Here is a 21,253-nt window from a genome sequence, read left to right on the forward strand (position 1 = left end):
CAGTCAGCTTTGAGATACTATGACAAAATTATAAGAAAAACAACTTAAAGGAAGAAAGTTTTGTTCTGGCTCATATTTTCAGAGGTTTCAGCCTGAGGTTGGCTGGCTCCATTGCTTTGGACCTGACATTAGGCAGAACATTGTGGTGGAAGGGCATGGCAGTGGAAAGCTGTTCTGCTCTTGGCAGTCAAAGGGGGGTGGGGGTATTGGAGTTAAGATAAAGTCCCAAAGGCAAGCTCCCAAGGACTCACAATCTTCAATGGGGTCCCACTCTTATAGCTTCTACCACCTCCTAGTAGTCCACTGAGGTATAAAACAGATTAATCCACTGACAGGTCATCCTCTAGATCAAATCACTTCCAAAAGCTCTATCTTTAAACACTACTGAATTAGAGACCAAGTCCTATCCACTGACAGGTCATCCTCTAGATCAAATCACTTCCAAAAGCTCTATCTTTAAACACTACTGAATTAGAGACCAAGTCCTCAACAAAAGAGCCTTTGAGGACACTCAAGATCCAAACCATAACACCTACCATGGCACATATGTCATTCCATCCCCCTCTTTGTGTCTCTATGTGGTATTTTAGGTCTGATAATTCTGCTACCTCCTAAGTAAGATGAGAAAGCTTCTTCTGTTCTCCCCATTCAGGAATCTGTTTCCTGGGTTTTATACTGTTGGTTACAATGGCTACTGTCACCTACAGGGCACCAATGCAGCTTCTTTCAGTACTCTGACTCCCACTGAGGCCCACTTCCCCTCTGCTCTAACCGCTGCTTTGTTAAATAGGACTGCTCTCAACCATGGTGACTACATCTTTCACAACACTGAAAGCAAGTGGAAAGTGCAAAATGTTACTCAATAAACTGACAGAGGAAAAAAAAGTATCTTTCATCTAGTATTCCACAGATTACAAGAGCCATGCTATTTGCCTCCTGACTGTCTTGTTCTGATTTTTTTTTTTCCTACAGCCCACCCATCTACCTCCCTTGATGGAGGGAGGTCTGGACCAGAAAACAAACAGAACCCAGGTTGATTTTAGAAATGCTGTTCTTATAACAACTAAAGCTGTGTGACCCAGTGACATAGTTGGAGAGTGTCCCCCAAAGTTTCATATTCTGGAAGCTTGGTCCCCAGTGTGGCAGTGTTCAGGTGGTAGACTCTTTAAGAAATAAAACATAGTACAAAGTAATTAGGTCATGGGAGCATTGTCTAGGAAGAAATTAAGGCTCGTCTCAGAGTGAGAGAGTTCTTAAAGAGAGCAGGTTGTCTTAAAGCAAGACCATTCAACATGTTTGGTCCATTCTGCAATGAAGCCAGTCCCATTTCTGTTTCTCAGCCATGTTATAATGCAGCCAGGGACTCTTGCCAGGATCTTAGCCTCATGCTGTTTAGACCTTCCAAAGACCTGAGTCCTCAGCAAGCCTCAGGAATTTTGTTTAGCATGGAAAGCATACAAAAATATCACCAGATTTAGGTCTTTCTATGTTATTTTTTTTTTAGAAAAAAATCAATTCATGTGCCTTTGCATCAAAGACTATGTGCAGGTCAATTCTGCTAGTCTCCATATCCCAGGTATGCCTGAACCCCAGAGTAAACACAGGTGAAGATCACACTGGTAAAACCTACCACTCAAAACAGCTTAAACATGAAAACAGAAACCAGAAATATCAAAACATGCAATATGCTTTTTGCTACATTCACATTCACAAATAGAAGTCTCCCATTCTTGAAAATATTTCACAAACTAACATTGTTATCTGAATATCAGTATGATTAGGCCAACAGTGTAAATACTGTCTGTATCATTGCACTTCAAGCAGTGGTAGGCACATCACCTCAGTCAGTATTCCAAAAGCTATTTCTAGGCAAAGACAAGCTGAGGAAAGGATAGCTGGAAAGACGGACAGTAGGTAATAATCTTCCCGACTTGGGGAGCAGGTTAAGGTCATTGTACTGTTGGTTACAGTGGCTACTGTCACCTACAGGACAGTAATGAACTATCATTAAGGTTATTCCTACAACTAGAAGGTTCATTCTTTATGTCATTAGAACTTAAGAAAAATAACTTTTCCTCAATTCTACTTAGTTCCAAACCTACTTAGGAAAGTAATGTGTACCAACAAAATGTAATCATAAAGATAAGAAATAGAATCAAGGGGGGGAAAATCAAAATTCTCTGAAAACAAATTTTAAACAAAGTGTGCAATAAATATTAACATTGATGAATGTTCAATTTCAATTAATAATTGAAATACATTAAGAAATTACAGCCTGCCTTTATGGTCACAAATAAGCAAATAATTTAGGTTAATATATTTTCCATCAAGCACTTTAATACAAGAAATTTTTCTTCAAAGTATCATTTCTGAGGATTTTCAAAATATTCAGTTATGAAAAATTAAACCTTCATTTTTGCCATTTTGATACTTTTGCCATCCTTTCAATCACCACTTTTATGGATTTTAACACCATGTTTTCCTGGAACTATTAAATTTTCATGAAGAAAAAGAAATTTATATCTGTTTAATTGTAATACTTTTAAGTTGACACATATAAGAAATAGACCTCCAACCTTAAAAAAAAATAAGATGGGATACACAGAGACTTTAAGAGAAAAAGAAAATAAAAACAGTCAAGAAAGAACTCTGGTATAGATTTCACTCAATTTTAAGCACTAGATAACTTTAATCTAGAAAGAAGACATCAATTCAGTCATAACTATAATTTTTAAAATAGCATATTCTACCTTAATAGAGAATCTGGATAGTAGTGATTTTAAAACCAACAATGATAACAGGAAAAAATACCCCTCCTTTTGTTGTTTTTATTTAATTTGTATATTCCTACTGCAGGTGGTCCTTCAGACAATATCATAAAAGATTATTAAAAATATTAATAAATAAGGCTATTTATTTAAAACTTGGGCACTTTTTCAAAACTATTTCTATTCTCAATGCCTAATTATCCACAAGGTACACATGGTCTCCAATCCAAGTTAATATGATTGATTTTTTTAACAAAATTACTAGCATATGCATACCCACAAATTGAATGTTATCTCCATTCAAAGTATCATTTTGAATAGTTGTACATCAATTCTACTCAAGAAAATTCAAAAAAAGACATTCTAAAATACTTTGATTGATGAATTATGTATTCAGCCCAAGAGGGCTACTTCAAATGAAGGCATTATTTTAACAAATAAACTTTGTATCTGTTACATCTTGATTAGCCTAACTAATCAATAGTTACATGAAATGAGGGGAAAAAATGAAAGACACATATTTATCCAAAAAATATTAATTTTAATTTGAAATTTACACATTTAAAATAAATAAAGGAAAAGCAGGTAAACATTACAAAGTCAAACAATAACAAAGGGCCCTTATATTAATTACCTTTTGAGAACTGTAGCAAGCAGTCTACAATAAGTAGCAATCACTGAGGGCAATCTTTAAAGCCTACACACATAAATTTCTTCAGTTTTATAAAGCTTTACTCATCCATTAGTTTTAGTTGTAGTCTATGCAGAAATAGTTCCAAATTATAAACAACAATTCATTAAAAATGCATCTCTTCTTAAAATAATATCACTGCTATAGAAAAACTGTTATCAATTACATTCTAACACTTTTAAGGACAATAACATTTTTTTCCTGATTTGTGTGGTGTTTTGGAATAGGAATAATTAAAAACTAGTCTGAAATCACTCAATGCATATACATAAAAAACATCTAGACATTTAAAATATATATAAATTTTATTCAATTCATCTTCATCAAAACTCTTCACAAAAGTAGTTTTAAGTTTTTAAAATACAAGGCCTGTAAGTTACCTTCTTTATTTTTTATGAAAGTTGTGTAAAATGAAAATTTTGACCACAAACTGTAGGTGTTAGATGCCTTAAACCAAACTACTGCAATTAATATGAAATTCTAAATACCGAATATAATGCCACATAAATAGTATAACAGCCAAGTACTGTCTAAGAAGCCATATATTTTTTCCCATTGTTCAAAAAAAGGAGATGACTTCCTGTCACTTATGTTTCTGATTAGCAAGGTGATTTATGCCACAATCACTAAAAATGCCAGCAAGTGAATGAGAAAATGCATAGTGACTGCACCAGATGTGCACAATAAACAGGAATCCCATTGTAATCTCTGGTACTTAGTTTATATGAAGGTAATGTAGGAAACACTCTTGGATATGGCAAAGTCACTCTTTTTTCACATTTGACTATAAATGATATGAAATAAATTGTGTGTTTTATACTTTATGGCATGCATACATTGATAAATTAGGTACCGTTTTAAATCCCGACTTATCTACAAGACAAACCTGGCTAAGATCATGGGGATTAATTTCTTCAGAAGTGTGAAATGCAGCTTTTCCATTCTTTTCTGCCCACTCAGTGAAGAAACAATGTTTAATCACTGTTTAACTATTCTCTTGAGAATCTACAAGATTGCCAAAGCAGGACTTATCCTCATAAATCCAAAAAATATAGGTTTAGATTTGTTGCCAACAACAGAAAGAACATGAACTTAAACTCATTTGTTATTAAAGTTTTAGAAACCTGCTGGTACACAATTCTATTTAGTGACTTCAGTGAGAAATTAGATTAACATGTAAGATATAACGTGTTTTAAAACGGGTAAGGAATATTTTTTAGTTTATGTAAGATCCTGTCCAAATAATATCAAATTACATACTATTAAATGTGAACAGAAAACCTTCCTTAGCTATATCAATAATTAAATTCCTGTTTCATTTATAAAAATTAAAATATACACTATCAGATGAAAACCACTTTCAATAGATTTCTCATATGAAATGTATACTTATTTTAAATATTTTATTTTAGACAGCAACAGCTGAATGGAATTTGGGCAAAACTACTTAATTCCAATATTACTAACAAATGCCTTATCAAGGGTACATACAACTGAAAGCATAAAACATCAAACTTCTAAGACTATACCATGAATGATCCAAAAACATGTAATGTTTTCAACATAAATATAGAAGAACAAAAGTCTGAAACATATTCAAATAATTTAGGCTTTCAAAATATCTTCAACACATATTCACTAGCATACTGAATACACTGCAACTCTTAAGTTGAAGAAAAGTTATTGTTCATATCATTTACAAGACTTTGAGCACATATTTTTAATAACTGAAACCTTATTCCGTCTCAATAATAAATGCAATGTTAGTGACTTTCCTGTCAAATCATTACAAATTAAAGACTAACAGAGATTTCCTTTAAATGGATCAGCTGTTCATAGACTACAAAGGAGTACTAAAGTTGGGAATACTCTAAAGTAAAACTTCAACTTTCTATGACAAATATAAATGTTTGGTGAATATATTTTACTTAGAAGAAACAGCCACCTCTCAATTATAAATGGTTGTTTTTCTATTTATCTCATTATAAGTTTATATATCTTCTCCCATCCAATTCATCAACTTTCCTGCTTCTTTCAGATCTGCTAAGTACCACAGAAGATGACTATAATTGCAAAGAAGAGAAAGGGAAGTTGTTGGTTCATTTCACTGTCCATTAAGCCCTTGAAAGAGTGAATGAGAGGAAGAGAAGATGAACCAGATTCTCTATTTTCTACATTTTACTATTATTTAGGATTGGCTCTCTATTATCACGAAAGAGTACACATACAGTGAAAACCTAAAAAACTTTTCAGTGAACTTTGAAAAAAATGCTCACATTACCTAATTTAAAAAGTAAAACATCCTAAAAGAATATATTATTTAAGAAGTCTATCTCCAGATAGTTCAGTATCTGCCATAGAGTAAATAATTAATATTTGTGGATCAAATTCATTCATATTGAAATAATTTCAAAGCTAAAAACATTATAGAACTTAAAGCAAATCTTTACCTTTTTGCTACATTTCAAAACATCTTCTCCACTCAAAATTTTTCAATTCAAATGAAAAATAGTTAAGAGTCATCCTTATGTGTATTGCTCAAAACACACCACTAGTATAAAACCCCATAGAGACAAGTTTCTCTTGTTTAATTTACAAATATTGGAAGCTCAAGGATAAACACAGCTTACAGAGAAACATGAGTGCATGAGAATAACATAGTTGGTAGTTCTGCACTAAGATTTTTGCAAACAAGTTTGCACTTATAAAGGAAAAGTCACCACAGATGGTTTATTTAGACTAGTAAGTTAAATGGAGAAACAGATAAAAAAATTGCAATGTATAGGAGAAAGGTGTGTGAAGTGCATGGAAGAGAGACAAATGATGATGTTAAATAATGAAGTATTTAACAGGGAATCAGGTAAGAAGAGATTAAAAGAGTTGGCGGTTAACAAGTGAACTTTTCACTTGTGAAATAGAGAATTCCCTAAGGACTCTTCTCAGAGCCCATGAAATGCCAGGCAGCCTCTCCACAAATAGTACATGTTTCACATACTACACAATGATATAAATATATCCCTAAAGAAATTGAAAGAGATCTTTCATTGTTGCTTAAAGGGCAATTTGATAAGCTACACCCTGCATTTAGAGGGAAACTAGATGCACAAGACATCTTATTTCTATTATTCCTTCCATAAGAGCCTTCTTTCTAAAAGCAGAGTACTTAAGAAAGTTGAAAGGATACTGAGTACACACTTTCACTTGCCTCAGAAGACAAGTGAATATATAGATGAATAGGAGATATCATTCCAATGTCTTTCAGCTCAGTAAAAAGGACATTGTTTCAGATTATAGGGAAAGGGGGAATTGTAAAGAATTGAAATTTGTTGCTGGGCATCTTGGTGCATACTTGTAATCTCAGCTACTCAGGGAGGCTGAGGCAGGAGGATTCCAAGTTCCAGGCAAGCCTTGGCAACCTATTAAAACCCAGTCTCAAAATAAAAAATTGAAAATAAAACAAAACAGCAACAACAACAACAAAAAGAAAGCTGGGACAGTAGCTCAATGGTAGGTTGCCCCAGGGTTCAATCTCCAGTACATGAGGCAGGGTGGGGGAGGGGGCATTTACATCAGAGGAATGAGTGAGTCACTAGAGGTGCTATGGGGAATACTCTTCACAGGCTTCTCAATTTTTTGGCCTTTTAACTGATACCATACCACCTACTATTCTCACTTAGGTACTACAGTATGGGTCATAGTGAACAAGCAATTTGAATCATGTCACAGGACACCATAATCAGTATCTACAGCCACAGGGGCAGCTGAATCACTAAAGAGTACAGGGAGCTTGACAAGAATGGGTAAAAAGAATAACACTATTACAACTCTAAAGCATATGCCCACTCCATATTATACCAGTAGACTTCTGATGTCATTATCCTATCCCATGTTTATTAACTATGCTTCTGGGCTAAGGCAGCTAGGAGGAATATGTATCGTAATGAACACTACAAACCCTTTGCATTTGTGGATTTTTACAATTACAATTTTACCTAGTTCAAAGAATCTAAGACATGAAATACTTCATTTTTTGTCAAGTGCATTTGAACAATGACCTACCTAAGACTGGTATAAGAAAGAAGCTGATGGCTGGGGATGTGCCTGGCATGCACGGGGCACTGGATTTGATCCTCAGCACCACATAAAAATAAAGATGTTGTGTCCACTGGAAACTGAAAAATAAATACTAAAAAGTCTCTCTCTCTCTCTCTCTCTCTCTCTCTCTCTCTCTCTCTCTCTCTCTCTCAAAGAAAGAGAAAGAAAAAAAAAGAAGGAAGAGAAGGGAGGGAGGGGAGGGGAGGAGAGGAGAGGAGAGGAGAGGAGAGGAGAGGAGAGAAGCTGATGGCCCTGCATCCCATCTTAACATAGCTTGGTGATTCTCTAGCATTCTATGGAAATATTCAAAAACTTGATATTCTTTAAAAACATCAAGAGATAAGTCATACATAAATGCCTGCTGTATGTCTTAATTCCATTAATTCCATTAATAGAAACATTTAACCACAAAAATCCTAAACTGGAAATGAAATCACTAATTTATATGGCTAGAGTTAAAAAAAATCACTAAGAAGTAAGAATTACAGAATAAGCTTAAAAGACATGAGAAGCAGCTAATCATGATGCTTCTTGTATGTCACACAAGCTAAACACAGCATGAAGTTTGACCAAAAGCTTTTTAAAAATGCATCTGTGCCCATATTCTCTGCCTTCTTGCTTTTAAAGATAATTCATCCTTTCTCCTGTTTAAGGATAAACCATTTCTTTTATGAGGCAGTCTAACATTGTACACATTACTTTAATAATCTTCCACTTTTTTTGCATAATCACTCTTAAAAATAAGCCTAGCTTGACCCTAACTTTCCCCTTCATCTGCCATATGTGTTTCTCTTCCGTCTGTCACCTGAATGCCTTCACCTTTTGTTCTCTACGAAGCTGTTCTTCTAAAAGTCACAAATAACTCCCCATTAGAAAATTCAACAGAATTCACAAGTCCAACTTTACTGACCAGTAGAATTTACCATTAATAATCACTTCTCCTTCCTTGAAGTGCTTACATCCCCCTTTCAGATATTCAGAGAAATGGGAGTTTTTCTCTCACCTCATTGGGTTTTCCATTCCTAACCTCCTTCACACTTCCTCTCTTAATCCTTTTATTTAAGGTTCCCCAAGGATAGGACATAGTAGTTATATCTACCAGACTATATTTAAAAGTTAACTTTTATACAATCTACAACGACAATTTTTCCTTAATCCAAAACATCTCCCTTACCCATTTATCCTGTCCGAACTTTGAACTCTCCCTGAACCCAGGTAAGCATCTCCTTAACCTCTCCACTCAAATATACAATTTTCCATGTTCAAAATCAACCTTCTGACCTTCTCCCAACTGTATTCCTTTTATAATCTTCCCCTTCTTCATTAAATGAAAGTTTCTCTCCTGTTACTCAAACCAAAAATACTAAATTCATTCTCTACTTATTGCTTTCTCATAACTCAAATCCAACAAATCAGCAAACCCTGTTGTTCAAATCACAATTTTCTCTCGCTTCTAACCTTCTACGTGGTGTCTCTGCATCTGCCCTGGCTACCTTAAAATCTGTTCTCAAACTGGCAATCAACAATTCTTTTAAACTACAAATCTACTAAGGAAACTCCCCAATAGCTCTCTATCTCATTCAGAATAAAAGACAAATGCAGGCATTTAAAATATATAAATTCCGAGTTACTTTCTTAATTTAATATCCATTAGTAGAGTGTAACTGCAGTAACTGACCTTTAGGCTTTCCTTGAACAATTCAGCAATATTTTTGCCTCACAGCCTTTGTATATCTTATTCTCTGTGCCTAGACACTCATTCCCTCATGTTCTCCAGGTCTTTAATGTTCCCTTCTCAATAAGGCTTTCCCTGTACATGCTACTTTAAAATCTCTACCCCTCTCCCTATATTATAAACTCCCTAGGTCCCACTTCTTGTATTATTCTCCATCATAGAATCACCATCTAACCTACTACACATTTACTTATCTAGCTACCTATCAACCTCTCTGCCCTCAAACATAACCTTAAAGAAGTTAAGGATTTTTGTCTATTTTGTTTTCACTGTGACAGATTCTGTAACAGTCTTCAAGGGGTTCAGACTGATTTCAAATTTCTCCTTAGGAATAATAGGATAGCAGAAAAAGTTTTGGGAGTAAAGCCCTCAATTGATGTTCTGAGGAAAATTATTTTAAGCTTAAATATTGAACTAAATTATCAATCAACTGAGAGAATAAATAAGTACATTTTCTAATATGCACAACTCAAAAAATTCATCTTCCACTAAACCTTTCTAAAATTTTATTTAAGTGAATTTAAGAATGAGGATGGCAATGGGATAAAAGAAACAATAACTAACCCAGTAATACAATAAAAGAAATCTGAGAATGGCACTTCATTGAAAGGCCAAGGAAACTTGAGATTACTTAAAAAAACAGTGTAGCCAACAAAATGTCATTTTGTGATTTAGGAGCCTGAAAAGACAACTGTGAATGCTATCAATAAAAATAGAAGTATATCTCTCTTGTGAGCAATAAATGAAATTAATGGCAGTTTAAAAGTCTAATAAAAACAAACAAAAACTATATGCAAGGCAAACCATGGAACAAATGTGAAGCATAATGTAGTATAATTTTAAGCCAATGAAAAAAAATTAAAAAATCTTCAATTCTGAGGAGAAAAAAATATCCACTGGTCAGCTAGCTCTGAAGAAAAAACAGAACTAAGTGATATTCTGGATTGATACATAATTGCTGTATGAGAAAAACAATCACTATGTATGAAATAACAATTACATATAATAAAATAATATAAGTAGAATCATTTCTCTATAATGTTCCTAGCTGAAAGTCATTTATTACTATCATAAGGTATTCCGACAATCAAAAAATGGGGAAAAAATGTGTTGACAAAATATGGAGAACCTGCAGCCCTCATACATTGTTAATGTGAATATAAAATAGTGCAGCCACTATATAAAACAGTCTTGATAACTCCTCAAAAAGTTATACACAATATTAAAACATGACTGAGCAATTCTACTCATAGGTATATACCCAAAAGAACTGAGACAGATATTCAAAAAGGTACATGTGTACACATGTTAATAGCAGCACTAACTCACAATAGTTGAAAGGTAAACTGAATAAACAAACTGAAGTATATACATACAATGGAGTATTAGTATTCAGCTAAGAAAAATAATTCAGTATCAGTAAGTGCTACAACATGGATAAAAAAAGGAAAATATTATGCTAAGTGAAAGAAGCCAAACACAAAATGCCACATATGATTACATTCATATGAAATATGAAGTAAAGGTAAACCATGGAGACAGAATACAGACTAATAGATACCACAAGTATAGGTAAGGCAGACTTTATAAAGAGAAACTGCTTATTGAGTATTTTACCTTGATGTTATATAAATGTTTTTAAAACTAGATAGAGGTAGTAAGCAGTAAAATATTGTGAATGTATTAAATGCCAGGTAACTAATTACTTTAAAGGTTGATTTTTATATTTTATAAATTTAAACAAACTATCTTAAAATAAAAAAGATATTCTGCTTTTAATTCACCCTTTTCTAGTCTCATATTTGCAAAGTACTTAGAAGATTTCCATAATTTTCTTTCAGACTCTTGAAAACTAACATTTATGATTTTGGGGAAAAAACATTTATTTGGAATTTACTAATCATTTAGGCTTCATTTCAGTTTCTTTTGTTAAATTCAAGTAAAATAATAGATTTTATTTTCAAAGTATTACATTAGTTCATCTCTGTATATTAGGATTAGGGATAATTTTTATCTTACTTATAACATTTCAATATTTACCAAATTTTTTTAACATAAAATATTACTTTTATAATCAGAAAAAAATGCAATTTATTAAAAGGATAAAACATGAATGAGTACTTAGAAGAGACTATTGGGGAAAAGATCTGGGTTATCCAATGATGATACACAGAACTTAGATAACAATGTTTCAGACCAAGAATGATTTGAAGGTATCAGAATACACATCCAATTAATACAGATAAAAGGAAAATAATACAGAAATATGTACCTTACCATAAAGGCTTGATTGTATCCAGAGACTTATTCTCCTTTAAAATTCTGAGATATCACTATTTGTGTCTGTGCTCCCCGTACACTCGAACCCCAGTAAGGGAACTAACCTTCCTCAATAGTTACCCTTCCATTAAGTCACTTGCTAGCTTATAGTGAATGGGGACAGTGAAGAGAAGACAGACAAGAAAAAGCAGCTTGGCTGAGGCAGAAAAACTGTCTCATTCCCCTTACTTTCCAAACAAGTCAGTCATGAACAAACTTACGAGTAATCTAAAGCAGGATTTTAGAAATTGTAAACTCGACATATTATTAAATAGGAAAATAAATTTAGTTATTAGCTTCAGCATGTATTACATGAAATATAAAAGAATATAAAAGAACAAGAGCACAAAGTACATCCTATGTAATTAGTATAAAAATTGCTTCAACTTTTTTTCAGTTTCATTTATACCTATAGGAACTGGCTTACAAATGTAAAATTTTTCTTATTATTGGCTGTGGTAGGAAAAAATTGTGAACATGACCTGAGAAATTTTCAACTCTACATTTATTCTAATTTCCTATTCCTCTAAAAAAATTAAGTGGAGGCTTAAAGGATATGAAAATATTTGGGAAAAATATCTATGGATAGAAAAAGTATAGCCCTGAAAATTGCTAAGACTGCTGGTGAGAAATGTTTCTTAAAGCTTCCCCCACATATTTCATAGACAAAAAAATCTATACAATTACTATGGTAAAGGGTATTCACAGTATTCAATGTTTAAATGTATCTTATGAATAAATAGATGCTTACCTTTCAGAAGAAATTTACTAATCCACAAATCTGTTTGATACTTGAAAATGCATGTTTTTGTTATGGTTCAAAGATGACACTAGCTCAATACAACAGATTTCACCAAATAGAAGTCTTGACTGGTAAACAAGAATTGAAGAGGAATCATGATCTAGAGACCAACTGACTTCTCCCTCGACTGTTGGAAAAACATCTACCTAAAAAATAAATAAATAAAAATAACTTCAATACTCCAATTCCAGTAGCAAACTAAAAATGTTCCTATTCCAGTAGAGAACCCTAAGCTAAACCAAACAATGCAAAATAGCAGGCTAAAAAAAATTCATGTCAAAATATTTTAGGTTCCTGAAGGACAAACATTACCCTACTCAGTAATCACTTTCCATTATCTATTTTAACTCCAGGAGGAAAGTATCATTTTATAATACCAATAATAAAAGACTTCTCTCTCTCTCTCACTATAGACCTCACTATAAAACAAATCACTTGTTATAACTTCATTTAACTTTCTCCTGAAATGACATATGAATCTACTCTTCTAACATACAGTAAAATAATATATTTTAAAATGATATAAAAAATGGAAATTTGACATTTTGAAAATATGTAAAAATTGCATTAAAATGGATTTCAAAGCATTAATAAAATATAAAATTAGAGTATGATTACATCATGATGACAACTGAATATTATTTGTGAGAGGAAAAAATTAATTAACATAGCTTTTTCCTAGAGCAAAAGAAAAAACACATTACTTCATTTAGTAATGTATTTCCATAAATCATATGATGTAATCATATTTCTATACAAAATTCAAAATAACAACTAAAGTTCTTAAATAGACTATCCAATTTAAGTAAAAACCTCTTAATATAATAAATTACTAAACATATTATCATCCACCTCTAGATTTCATTCTTAGTTTCTTAACATTCAACAACCTGTTAAGAAGTATTGGTGGCACACTATATGTGCAAAAGTATAGCAGCCTTCAGGTAATATGACGTAAAATGTCAGTGGCAGACAATTAAAAAATATGATAGCCAATCGATCTTAAAATTACTGAGAGTTGAAAGGAATTAATTAGATCAAACACATTGTAGTATCATGTGCTCCTTAAACCAAATAACAGAAGTAACCCACTGGAAAAAGGATTTCCAGAAACTGTCTTATGGCATTTTAGATATTTCTATATTATTAAATGTAATTCATGTTTCATCTGTGTTTGTATTCTTGTTTGCAATAATTTATTTTATTAAAATGCGGAACTTCTGGGCTCAGGATGTGGCTCAGCAGTAGAGCGCTTGCCTAGCACGCAGGAGGTCCTAGGTTTGATCCTCAGTGACACATAGAAATGAATAAATAAGGTATTCTGTTCAACTACAACTAAAAAATACATGTTTTTTTAAATGCAGAACTTCCTATTTATTTCTATAATTAATTGGTGCTGGAAATTGAATCCAGGGGTGCTCTTCTTATTTTGACATGATTTTGGCATGATATAGCCCTAGCTCTTATTTTTTTTTTTATTTTTGAGACAGTCTCAGTAAAGTTGCCCAGGTAGCCCTGAACTTTTGATACTCCTCTCTCATCCTTTTGAGTAGCTTGGATTATAGGTGTGCACCAACACCTGGCTTAGCATTTCCTTATTTTAAACTTTCAATCTTATCTGAAAAGTTTCAAAGGATACTCTTCTAAATTATAATACACATACAGAGAATATCTTAATGTTGTCACTGGATCTTTGCACAGCAATATATTCACATAACTTTTCTTCTATGGTTGAACCAAAAATTTCTGACCATTAAAATAAAATGTGTCTTTCTCATCTTTACTTTGTAAAAACAGATCATTTTTGTCTGTTTGAAGTGAAAGTATTCAAATATCATTCGACTACTTTAACGTTATCTGTTTTATGATTAATGTGTATTTAAGTAACACTGAATATATATTGTCATACCACTGTCTTACCATTATTTAAAGAATGATGGCTATTTACCTCAAGAAGTATGACTGTAACCAAAAGAAAAAGTGACACTACAATCAATGTCCGGAGTAATTGTAATTTATTTTATTTCTAAATACATACTTTAAACCAATTAGGGGCCAACTTTCCATTTCTTACACTGCTAGGGTCATTAATTAACCTTATTTTGACATGATATATTGAATATATCATGCCAAATATATTGAATATATCATGTCAAATTGATATACAGTGAAGGAAACCAAGATGGGAGAAAAAGAGAGGGCATTATAGGCAAAATTAGGAAACACATATTATCCCCTGTACACTCAGTAAGGCCACAGCAAACAACTACACTTCCTCAGCAACTCATATGTAGAACTATTTACCAGACTCTCCATGAAGACTATACTGGCTCTTTTTCTAGTTATTCTCTTAGGAATGACATAAATATTGAGAAATCTAGAAATAGATATACACATGCACATATAAAAAATTATTGTCAGTATGTAAGTTACTGCTGCCCTGGGACTGCAATAATTTATGTAACATCTGTTTTCATATTTTTCTAATTTTTTCCCTAATTAGCATGCATATTTAATGCATAAATGCTCAGACCACCTTTTTTCTGCTGACTGGGCCCATTTTTCCCCCTGAAGTTTTATACTCCTAGGTAGAATTTAGAATTCATGGAAACCAAAAGCTTATTGAAAGTACTAATTTTAAAATGTAAACAGTACTAAACTAATTTTCAAGAGAACAATGAAGTCTTAGAAGTTTTCACAAGTACATGTCAATCTGTCAGCAACAGTCATGTACTAAATAAAGGCCAAAATGAAACAAAAACAAAAACCTACATAAAAGCCTTAACTTTGAATTCTAACTTTCCTAAGAACTAAGAAACTTATTGAAATAGCTATGATTTCTTGTCTCGACAGGGTTGGTACAATTTTTAAATGTTTATGCCTCAAACAACTATAATAAATGGACAAATCCCACATAGTAAATATCAAGATGTGTGTGATCAACCATCTCCTTTTTAAATTGTAAACCTCAAATACAATGCAGACTCAACAAAAGGACAAAGTTTTAGTCTAAAGCTTATGAAAGTTCAATCCAAGTTCTGGAAAGCTTTTAAATCAAAATATTACTTATATTCACTTTTAACAGAAAAAGTAAAACTAAAGGCAGATCAAATCAATGCAACCACAAGTTAAGTATTCTCAAATAACAATGCTTAGGATGACAACAATGTAGCCCTATCTGAACTTTACTCCAGAATTAATCACTTTGTATATTAATTGCTTATTTATAGACTTTAGTCAGTCATTTGCTATTTGTCATCTACTGTCAAGACTATTCTGGGCCTTTGTAAACACTAAAATTATGTCAGCCTTGAAGGAGCTTACATTTTTACTTGGGGAAACAGCACATAATTATGCAAATGCATAACTGTGAGATTTTTATACCAGGAAACAGGATTTAGTTCAGAGATCAGAAAAGGCCTAAGAAACAGTTTTAAGATGAGGTCTTAGTGTTATAGGATGTATTCCAACCTAGGGCACAGCAAGTGCAAAGTTCCAAAAAATAAGTAAGACCAGCACATTTTATGTCAAGAAAGACCAGTTGCAACTGGAAAGGGAACACATGAGAACCAAAATGAGGCAGAAAAAGTAAGCAAAGACATTAAAGGGCTTAAAATAAGTTATGACAATCAACTCTACTTTGAAAAATACCACATTTGGCTAACTCACAGTGAGGGCCAAAAGGTGGCAGGGGAAGAGTCAGATGTGAGATAAGAATAACCTAAACAAAGGTGATAGAGAAGGCAGAAGAGACTTCTTTGATTACAATCAGCTGATCTTGGTGGGAGATTAGATTATGTAGAGGATGAGTATGGCTAGCAATTCCTTTCACTGATGTACTGAACTCTGAAAGAAGATAAGGTACAGAGGGAAAGAGCTTAAATTTAGATTTAGGTATGTTAAACAGTTTACCTGTTGCTGATGTCTCATAGGCATTTCAATTTAAATGTCTGCAGTTATAAGAAATGTCTGGGCTAGGATCAAATTTAGAATTTGCCAGAATATGAGCATTTATAAAAAAAGAAAACCTATATTCTTTTCCCATCAGAAAAAATCTTCAAAAATCCAATGCCTTCCTAGTTTGTAGCTATTACACTATATCAGAATAGAGAAGTATTTCATATCTTGACAAACTCATTTAGACTATTATTGGTTAATCCACACATCATATTTGTATTTTATGTCTTATTTTGAACTGCTTAATAATAGTTATCATTTACGGAAATTATTTACTTTGAAATAGAATTGCATTTAGTACTCTAAAAATATGCATTAAAAGTCATTAATCTGGGGGGATAGTAGAGGATAGGAAAGGCAGCAGAATACAACAGACACTAGTATGGCAATATGTAAATCAATGGAAGTGTAACTGATGTGATTCTGCAATCTGTATATGGGGTAAAAATGGGAGTTCATAACCCACTTGAATCAAAGTGTGAAATATGATATATCAAGGACTATGTAATGTTTTGAACAACCAACAATAAAAATTTTAAAAAATAGAAAAAAAGTCATTAATCCTCACAATAATCTTAATTATCACATCCACTTTTCAGATGAGGACAGTCAAGTTTAGGGAAGTGTAAAGTTACTGGTAAGTCACTAAATGATAAAGCTTCCAACTCAGGTTATTGGAACTCATGGTCCATGCCATGTCCACCTAAAATAAAGGTTAGTATGTGTAGTATCAGGGGTCTTGAACTGTAAAAATAGATCAATTTCAGTTACAATCCTGACCATAGAACACCACGTAAGTGATCTATTTTTCCTCACCTGAAATTCTTAGTAAAACCTACTGACATTTTAGGAAATGTAAGTCAAACATCTGAACTGACATCCCCAAACCAACACATGTTCCTCCTACCAACGGGGTGAGAGGTGCCAATGGAGGGAAGACTTAGAGGCTATTCACTGATATTATTGTCCTTCAACTAACAAACACTGACCATGAAAGCTTTGAAAACTAAACAGTATGTGGAATGGCAGGCAGGTCATTGGGAACAGCTAATCAGTTCTCCTCTGCTCTTCTCCCAAGTGGCAAAAAAGAACATCCATCAGGAAAGACAGAAGCCAAAATTCTAAAAACTGCCAGGGAAGAATTCAGCAGTGCTTCAAAACCTTTAGTGTGTATAAAAACCATCTAAGAAGCTTATCAAAGTGGTGATTTAGAATCAGACTGACAGGACAAATAGATGTGAATGGTGGGAACATAAAGTTAAGGGAATAATTCTACCAACTGGGTCCACTATGCTGACCCCTACATGCTTCTTTTCCAAGAAGCAATTTACCTGCAGCCCTCCCTCACTAAAATGATGTAACAGGATATGTTATATTCCTCAGCAAACTACCATTTATCTGCAGGTGAAATGCAGGCACAAAATAATTCCAATAAGAGACACCCAAGTTACCCTGAAGGGGAAGACTTTTGTGAGATTTTCACAAACTAGATGCTGAAAATCAGGAAGAGAAGGATAATTCCCCCTAACCATAAACTCTATAAGAAGAGATTATAATTAGAACTTGTCATCATGGGCAAAAGTGACCTAGAGTGCTCATGGAAGTGGGAACTTGAAAATCTGATGTCATCCTGCTGTCAGTCAAAAGTCAAGAGGTGGACCTGGATGGGACTCTTGGAAGCTTCCCTGGGAAGCTTAATATAAAATTTTCAGATTTTTTTATGATTACTATCAATGTGTCTTTTCAGTAAAATCAATCAATCAATCAAACAATGTGGAATCCAGGAGAGGCATGCTGTCCTTTTCCTCTGAGAGGACCCTTTCTCTCCTTAGAGTGCCCCCTTTTTCCATCCTTTCTAATAAACTCAACTCTGTTACTCTTGAGTGACATCTCTGAAATGTCTTTCCAACTTGATCACAAGAATTGACATTTTTGGAGAACTTCACAGTGCCTCAGTTTCCCAGAAGTCCCCAATCCTATATTAAGATCCTCCAAATATTTTGATACAATAGATGACTTTTCAAGCCTTCTCAGAATATATGTACCAACTAACCACTTTCCATTCTTTAGGCACAAAATTTTTAAATTTTTGAACATACATATTTTATTGAACCTAATTAAATCATATCCAACATAATTTAAAATTTTCAGTTTTTTATGATTACTATCACAATGTGTCTTTTCAGTAAAAAACAAGAGATGACTAAATAAAAAGTTTCAACTATACAAAGAAAAAAATAACTGCATGAGTTTCCTTAATATAAAATTTAATCTTCTGGTTAAAAATTAAGTCATTTACTGATATTTTTGGTAGAAGACATAGGAATTGTTTAACGGAGATGAATACGGAAAATTTTGTTGCAAAATTTATATGTAAAAGGATACAATAACAGCTAACAATAAAGGACAAAGAGGAGTAAGAGCTTACATCTAACCTTGCTTAATGACACTAATGGACATTAACATACACTGGTACCAAAGGAGCATTCAGGACAGAAAATGTTTCCCATACTTCCAATCAAACTTAAAACGTTTGTGTCAGTCTTCTCGTCTGCATGAAACTGTCTATACTGAGTACTGTTGAACAAACTGCACTCAATAATCTGATCTGCTGGCACACCAAGTTAGGGCTATCAACATTGTTCTGGTGGCATAGAGATTCTAACTCCAACAAAACTCCCAACTTTCCCGCAAGGATAACTACTTGTTTTTTAATTTTGAAATTTGAACATAAATATTTTTCTTTCAAGGACTATCTATGAAGATGAATATAGTCCACTGAAATTTAGTTTTTTACATAGTTCTCCCTGTATTCTTCTAAATCAATGAAAATACTCAAGCAATTTTTTACCCCTTGACATTTACATACATGCCAGAACCATGTTAGGAAATAATGTCAAACATAATAAAGTCTTCTTGAAAAATGAACATTAGTAACAATATGAAGTTATCTTTTCAATGCCTCCTCCTCACCACCAAAAAAAAAAAAAAAAAAAAGAAGGAAATTAACACTAACTCCATATAGCTAGCAAATGGTATGGCTGGGAGTTGAACCCAAGCAATATGACTCCTGTCCATTTAGTCTTAACCATGCCACATTGATTTAAAATGAATTCTTAGTATATCATAGTTAAGTTTACCTGACCATAATGTACTCTACTCATGAATTTCCTTCAACTTCATAAACCTTGATAGATTTATATCACTGTTTTTGAGATCTGGCTCTGTCCCTTTAGCTTTATTAAATGAAATGCTTTCAAGACGTCCTAATAGAATCTATCTTCACTTACCAAAATGACTCTTCATCTCATATTAGTATAGAACATTTTTCTCCCAAATATTCATGCTTATTTTTTACTAACCATAGTTGGTATCAAACTAGATCCCAGATTACATTAAGCTCAAAGCAAAACAGAAACCAATGCACATGAAATTCAAGAAGAGAATTTTTTGAAATTCAAATGTTATACATTCAATATTGCTCTTGATGCCAAAAATACAGTTTTTGTACTGAATAAACTGGTTCCACATGGGATCAAGCAGATATCAAGTTCAATTTAGCTTAAGAAAAACAAATATATTTGTTCCTTTCATTCTTTTCAAATGAACCAAAAGAGGCTGGGTCAATCCAGAGACACAGGATTCAATGAAATCTTGAAGAACACCAGCCAAAATGAACCCATGGAAAGTCATAAAATTCCAGGAACTATTGTTTTTCACTAAGAAAACAGCAGATTAATCTAACTCTGATTTAAAAAAAAAAAAAAAGAATCCCTTAAGCTAATTTCAGTCTTTGTTCATTTTCTGTGGCCCAACAAAAAAAAGGCCATGGGACTTTTCAAAACAGGTATCTTTCACAATATAATAAGACAAGCATTGTCTATAATTTTGTTTCATATTCTACATTTTCAATTCTAGCCTTCTATTTCTGCATCTCATTAACTACTCCTTATATTACCCCATTTGTTTCAAAGTTCCTTAAAAAGAAAATCCAATGCCATTTTGTGATATCATCTGGTGTCACCTTTTATCCAATAAATACTATCTACATGATCAAATTGTTCAAAAAGAAAAGTCCGAACTTTATTTGGTTGCACTAGAGGAAAGCCAAAGAAAAGGACCATCCCAGGTTAGTCTTAAACTCTGAGGGAGCTTTGGTTCTCAGAAAATGAAAGGCAACACTGATTAAAACTAGAAAAAGACAGAGGCAGAAGAGTTGAGTGTGCTCAATAAAGGACTCAATCATTTAGATTTTTTTTTCCCTAGCTTGTGGCTCGTGATTTTTCCACCACTCATTTTACTACCAAACTATTGTTCCTTTATTAATCTCACTTCCTTTTCTCTCTCTGTTATCTTTTTCTCACAGAGAAATAAAGGAAATCTTAACAGGATAATGTTGTTAATTAGCAGCAATACAGAAAAATAGTTGAGAATCAATTACCAAGTACTTAGTGAGAAAGACAGCTCTAAGGGAGATAGAGTAATAAAAAAAACAAACTAGCATTGTGGGTACAGAACTATAGGACTTAGAGGCAAAAGAATATGAGAGAAATGGTGGTGCCTACACAGAATGCAGAAGAAAAGTAAGTTTATTACATTCCCAAGATTTCTAATTTTTGTGGCATGGAAGGTACAAAAAGAGGGTAGAGACAAAAAAGACCAAGTTGGAGAAAAACAAGATACTCTTTTCCCAATATCTTCCTTCGGTATCTTGATCCCTAAAACAGGTATGTTGAGGATAAAAGAAGGAATGAGAGTATTATCTAAATTTTATTTTTGCTAACTTTTATAGCATAAAGTAATTTGAATTCACTGACGTTTGGAAAACAGATGTCAGCATTTATTTCACAGGTATTTAGGATTTTATTTTAAAGTCTCCTTAGTTC

The sequence above is a fragment of the Ictidomys tridecemlineatus genome, chromosome 16 (genome assembly GCF_052094955.1).
Source record: "Ictidomys tridecemlineatus isolate mIctTri1 chromosome 16, mIctTri1.hap1, whole genome shotgun sequence".
Classification (NCBI taxonomy): domain Eukaryota; kingdom Metazoa; phylum Chordata; class Mammalia; order Rodentia; family Sciuridae; genus Ictidomys; species Ictidomys tridecemlineatus.